Source organism: Apaloderma vittatum, unplaced genomic scaffold (genome assembly GCF_000703405.1).
Source record: "Apaloderma vittatum isolate BGI_N311 unplaced genomic scaffold, ASM70340v1 scaffold17941, whole genome shotgun sequence".
Taxonomy (NCBI): Eukaryota; Metazoa; Chordata; class Aves; order Trogoniformes; family Trogonidae; genus Apaloderma; species Apaloderma vittatum.
Genome location: NW_009699893.1, coordinates 17,912 through 24,731, shown reverse-complemented (window position 1 = coordinate 24,731; position 6,820 = coordinate 17,912).

Here is a 6,820-nt window from a genome sequence, read left to right as displayed (position 1 = left end):
GGGCGGGCGCTCCCGTTTTGCTCCAGCCTGTCAGCACCGAGCGGTAACTGCAGCTCCATCTGTTATTGCTTGGGCGTGTGGTTGCTGAGGCAGGTTGGGCACAAATTTGTAAATCTGGCTGGCAAATATAAGGGGATGATACGGAAAGCAGCGTTCAGTTTACCTTATGTGTTGGTTATGTCATGAATTGCATCGTGAGCTCGCAGCCTGGAGATACCTCGTCAGCTGGAACAGTTTTTGACTCACCAGAAACCATTTCTCTGCAGGAAGAGGCTGGGTTCCTGTGATCAGCACAATGATTTAAAGTGCAGAGGGCGCTAGTGATAAAATGGGATTTTTTAAAATTTTTTTTTTGGTCATACTCTAATTCTAGAGTAAGGATACTTTACGAATAAAGCTTGAATAGACCCTTTTGTGGGTTTGCTCAACTGCTTTAGAGGAGCAGAGCTTTTACCGTTTATAACTTCCGCATGCCTGAGATAAACAGGAGTAGCAGAAGAGCTTTACAGAAATGTAAAGAAGCTATGAGCTTGTATGAAACACAAAAAACTTATGTTGCTTGATCAGGTTCTTCAAAGGGTCTGCTCCTGGCCGTCACTGGTAGGAGTTGTGTTTTGCAATGTTTTAACAGTATTTAAAATCAATTGCAGCTGCAGGATAGATGGGCCAGTGACGTGCTCCATGTGCTGAGAGAAGCTGACTCCAAGTTCTTCAGCCAAGAGCAGTTAGATCATAGGTGAAGATGGTTCTTGGTCTTATTTCGGGTGGAAGCTGGGCAGCAGTGAGCTTGATGTGTTTTACCTTATTTCTCCATCTACCTACAGTGGAGAACAAGTCATTATTTCTTTTAAGGCAGCACTGTTTCAAGTGAATTTCCTGCTCTGTGATGCGGAGGTAGACCACCAGCACTAAGAGCCTTGGATGCACTGGTAAATGGAAGAAAAGAACTCAAGTTCATAACTGGTTCTTTCCCATCATACAAAGTCTTTTGCAAGGACAGAAAATCTCTTGTGCAAACACCCAACAGCAGCTCCATCCACTGTGTTAGACCTATTTTGAAAAAGTGTCTTTGGTACAGAGCAGAAAAGGAGAGGTCCAAAGCTTACCCAAGTATCCCAAGACATCTCAGATTTAAAACTGGCCCTTATTTAGTGCTGTGTTCTTTGCAAGAATAAGTCATGCAGGAGCGTACGAGTTGTAGCTTAAAACGTGTTTCATGTTGCTATGAATATTGCAAATTATATTTGGATCCTCCTAAGGTATTAAAAACACCGTAATTTTCTTTATAAAGGAATGCAGGCATGGCTGTTGCTTCGACTTGAAGCTGTTGAACTCTTGTGACGTTATGCATGGCTTTTGTTTAAACACCTCATGTGGTCAGGATCAAAACATAATGAACTCGCAGAGGATTTTTATTGTGGTTCCAGTAACAGGCTGGAGCATCTTTCCAGGCGAATGTAATCGGGAGGCGTAATTACACGATGTTTTTCTGTATAGTAAGTCCTTTCAGCAGTTCCTTTCGCAAGCGGTTGCTATTGTTCAAAGGCTGTTTTTAAGTAGAGCACAAGTCTAGAGCAGGACTTAAATATCAACCTCTGCTTTCTAATGAGACACCCGGGTGTGAACAGTGCAAAGGGTACGAGTTGTGCTGTGCGGTGATTTTTACCTGTGTCCTCTAGACTGTTGCTAGGGGTTGAAGGATACAAACTCCTCTGTTGCTCTGGCATTTGGGAAATTTGATGCTGTGACAACTGACTTGGAGCAAAGGGATTCTGTGGAGAGGATGTTGCAACAGGCAAGAAAGAGGACTTCATTCAAGAGCGCGGCTGCTGTTGTGTTACAGCCAGGCTTTAATAGAATCGGAGGTTCACATTAAATTAATACGTTTTGCATGGAACCCATCAACTAACGTTTAATTTGCTTCAATAAGTCAAGGCACGTGGGATCCAAGTGGTCTGTGCTTGGGATAATCTGGAAGAATCGCTGTATTACAGCATCTTTCAAAACGCTCGCTTGAGCAAGAGGTAGCGTTTGTGAATAAGCTAATTGCCTAATGCAACCTTATATCTAATTTATTGCTAAACTGAGACCGGAGAGGAGAATGATCTCTTAAGCAAGGATTCTAAAAGCAGAGAATATGGTGCATTGTTTCTATTTTTTTTTTTTTTTTGTTAACGGAATAAAGGCGGCTTCATAGGGGTTTGTGTGTTGGTTTTGTTTTTTAAATTAAATCCATCTTGCATGGTCCAGTTCTTTTAAGCTAATGCAAACATGCAGATGGCTCTTTGTGTTTGCAAAGCCAAACTGCCTTCTAGTGCTGGGTGAGATTGCAGATGGAGGTGGTTCTCTCAGTTAAGAAACACCACCGCAGAGGGTTCAACAGTGACTGGCTCTGCGGCAGAATCCACATATCGCAAAGGTTTCTCTACATCTGCTCAGAACGTCTTGAACGCCGTGTTTTCTTATCCCAGACGACCACAGGGTGTTTCTCTCAAACAGCACGCCCTGCCCAAATTTCTATCTTGGCCCATTCCAGGATTAGGCTGTGGATCCTTTATCGTGTGGGAATAGACGTTTGTACATCTGATGGGCCGTTAAGTCGACTCGGATGAAATCGGTGCCTAATAACTGGAGTTAGACACTGTAATGTTGATTGTTATTCTCTAGGTGTTGAAGAAGGGATTAGTGGGCATGTTACTACAGACCCACAGGGAGAGAGGCGGCGTGTCTGCGTCGTGAGTAATGCGAAATGATTCGAGCTGCTAGGCTTGTGCCTGCGAAGTGTTAAATCTCGTGCCAGCGCAGAGCTCCTGTAAACAACCTATGGGCGTAGGAAAGATCCCCAAAAGAACAAGCAGTGCTGCCCCAGAGGAACAGGAGCACAAAGATGCATCTGTGAGGGCAGAGCAGGAGCCCTCCCGGGCAGCACCGGAGGTGTCGGTGCCTGGTCCTGCTGGAGCACGAGTGTTTTCTTCCCTCTTCGTGCAGGTGCGGTACCTCCAAGGAGGCATCTTAGATGCTTTGGATCCAACGGATGAACAAGGCTACGTGTGCATCTCGTGCCAAAAATGGAATAGTGGTGTCTTAGCATGCAAGAAAAAAATCCCCCAAACCAATTAGGCTGCTCTCTGAAGGAGCACTGACAATTCATTAATGTTTTTAGGGATGTTAGCTGTTAATATTTTCGTGAGCATTTTATAGTCATCGTTCAAACCAACACTTTTGTTTCCTGTTGTGGACTTAAGCACTCAAGAGCTATCAGGTTTTCCGTTCTGCTGCTGCTTTTCTCCCCGTGAAATGACAGGAAGACACTCCAACGATAACGAAACGAGTGAAAAGCTTCAGAGCTGGTACCGGAGAGAACGACAGGGGAGAAGTTTAGATCCCTGCAGATATTTTCTCTTGTCTTGTTTCTGTTCAGTGATTTTCTTCTCTGCTTGACTTGGGATAAAACCATCAGGAGGAAGGGTCTTGTCTTCCTGAAGAGTTTTTCTGATGGAAAAAAAATGTCATTAAAAGTTAGTGGAGGGATATTTGCTTCCTTGAGGGAAGGATGTTTTTAATGAAAAAAAAAAATAGGGTATTTGATATCGTCAGGCATCATGAACTATCAACTGGTCTACCTGTGCCTTTCTGCCTTGAGCAAAAACATGCTTAAAACAGTAGGTTTATATCTGGCATAGTTTGTAAGCATGTTGCTTGTTGCCTAAATAATACTGTCAAAATCCTGCCTCTTAAAAGGAAATTACTGAACAATTTATGAAAAAGCAAACGTCTCCAAAACTCCATTCTAAAGAGGTGAACGTGCTGCAGTGGGCAGTTCCCTTCACTGATCAGTGTTCTTAAATTTGGCTTGATGATGCTGGGAAAGGAGAAGGGAAGATGTTCACGTTCTTTGACTCGTTTGGGGGAGTGGGAAAGTGGTTTGAAGCTTGTTAGGTCAGCCTAGACTGCTCAGTTCATGAGCGTTAAGTCTTGAAAACTTGGAGAGGCTTCTAAGGGACGTTATCCAGCTGTGGAGATTTCTCCATCGCTTTCTTGGCTGTAGAAGACGTTATTAGGGGTGAACTGGTAGCTACTCTCCCAATTTCAAAGGAAATGCTCAAGTTTGTGGTGTGACTCAGCTTTACAAGAACACGGCTTGAAGCAATGTTAATCCCAGCTGGCTCTACGTGGGTTTTGTTTGTCTAATATCCTTGTAATGTGGCTCTTCCCGTTAAAGAAAGGCAGCATCCTTTGTTCTCCTTTAAGCTACTGCAAGTAAAGTGACTGCAGAAGTAGTTTGGGACCTGAAGCTGCAATGACTGAATGCTGCTGGAATGTGATGTGTCACATCTGGTGAAAAGGGGAATAGATCCCCTTCCCTTCTGAAATTCAGACTGGCTTTTTCTTTGGGGGATGGGTGGGTAGTGGTTGGAACTGAAACATCCCCTTGGAAGGTGGGAAAGAAGGAAAACAGCTTGGTTAGATTTGAAATTCGTATCGCTGCTGATTTCGGTTATTTCTTTTTTTTAAAAAAAAAAAAAAAGATAGTAAGAAACCCTGAGGTCTCTTAGATTTAGATGGCAACATTTCGCTTTCTGGGTCAGGAAAAAGATTTTTGGATACAGCTGGAAATCCTAGCAATGCGTGCATCTGAGCCAAGAAATAAGTGTATTTGAGCGCAGCGGGAGCAGTTGGCTGGTTAATATCCTGAACCGAATATGTGAAGACTGCTGTGTGGTGGTTTGGTGTTTTGTTTTTTTTAGCCCACGGTGTGCACAGCCATTTCCCTTTTGGGTACGATAGTCCTCGTCACTCCCGCCGCTGCTTCTCCTGTGGTTATCCCGCTGAGGAGTTACCTGTCTGCTCCTCTTTATGCTGTGGAGGCGATGAATCAGGTGGTGTTTTCTTCTTTCTTGAGGTGAAGAGGTCCCTTTCATCGATGCTTCAGGCCACATGTGGCGTCACTGGTTCTCTTTGCTACGAAGCCCTTTGAGAATCTCAGGTGTTCCAACAAATACAGGGTGATGCTATGAGTGAGCAATCTTCCTACTGTCTCGCTGCCTTGGAAGTCAAAACGGAGAATTAATCCTCCGCTCCGTTGTCATGCTCTACCTTCCCATCCCTCACCTTCCTCTCTTCTCTAGAAACAGTCTCCCGAGGTTTTAAGTGCGAGGAGAAAGTAAGATTGGCGGTTTTAGCTGGTAAATGAGGTTAATCAGCTCAGTGGTGGGTGGGAGAAATGTGTGGTGAGGTTAAGAATGTGATATTAATGGCTAGCAGGACCCTCGTTATCAGTCCAGTATAAATTTCCTTCTGTTAGGCATGAGCTTTTTGGTTCAAAATCACCCGTTTGTTTTACGGCTCCCATAATTAAGAGGAACCCAAGTTGTGGGGAGGGCGTGCACGTGCGTAAAAGCAGGCATCCTTCTTTTCTTTGCTTGAAGACACCGATCCCAAGTCTGACGGAAGGGAATTAGGGCTGTAAATCACTGTTCTGCAAAAGGCACTTCAACTGGCGCAAAGAAAAGAAATGGAACTACTGGCATTTCTGCAGGATGAGGAAGGTTAGGCTGAGCAGACGCCGAGATGCGTAATTTTGGCAGCTGCCCAGAATGGCTGAACTGCTGGGGAGGAATGCTAATCCTTTTTGCTACCTTTTGGCATAGTCAGTAAAAACAACGCAGATGCGTTTTCCAAAAATACATCCCTTTTTAGTTTTTTTTAAATTTTTTTTTCTTTTTTTGCGGATTGTGCTGTGGGGGTGCAAATAAGACAGCAGGACACCCTGACTGCAGCCAGCCTTCCTCCTTTCAACAGTTAAAACCTTGAGAAGCAGCGTATCAATTTTTGCAATGTCTGCTTGACTTCCATCCATAAATGACAGCCTGCTGGCAGAAAGACCGGGAGGAATGATTAAAGCTGCACACCGCTCCTGGAGCAGAAGGAGACCATCTTACAGATTGCGAATATCATTGACCACTTTAATTAATTTCACCTTCCTTGCTTTAATATTAAAATCCCCAAACCGAAGCTACTATTTTTGTAGAAATGTATATGTAATTAGTAGTCGGAAACCAAACACGAGCTAAAAACATTTGATGACAAATGCAAATTTCAGCCTAAATATTTTACTCCGCTTGGCAGTAATTCCTTGCCGGTAAAAAGATGCACAACGAGCCTCCCGCATAAATCAAACTCCAGCTGTACAATGGAGAATTTTACGTTAGGTATCCCTGCACCATAATAGCAGGGGAATAAACCGATGCGTTTTGGCACATTTGACCTTGCGTTTTCAAGAATGCTTTGCTGTAAGAGATTTCTGGGCCCGAGAATGCTTTGCCTTAATAGATTTCTGAGCCCATGATTTGCCATTTTCAGCTAAACTGTTAGAAAATGTTGAAGCGGCAACAGAAATTATCGTGACGGTGCTCGGAAATGATGTTCACGCAGTCGGTTTTTAATCACGGGGTACCCAAAGTTTCTTTTCCAGGAATATAATTCCTGGCGTTGTAATAGATTGGGCAAGTCTCCTGTGGCACTCCTGCCCATTCGAAAAGGGAGGGGATGCACATATTTTCCCTGCCCCCCCAAACTCAAGCCATACCCCCACGTATGAATGCGCATCTTCACGATTTCAAGAGGCTTGGCTTTCCAGTTAGTATTCTCAAACACTAACTGCTCTTTAAAGTGTTTCGCTGCTTAAAAAGAGGAGCCACTGGATATTTTTACACTTAATCCAATAATGAACTCGAATTACTGTTGCAACAACACATCATCAGTAGGTAAAACTAACCTGTCTCATGACAGATTAATGATGCTTGTAGCGTCGTGGTTT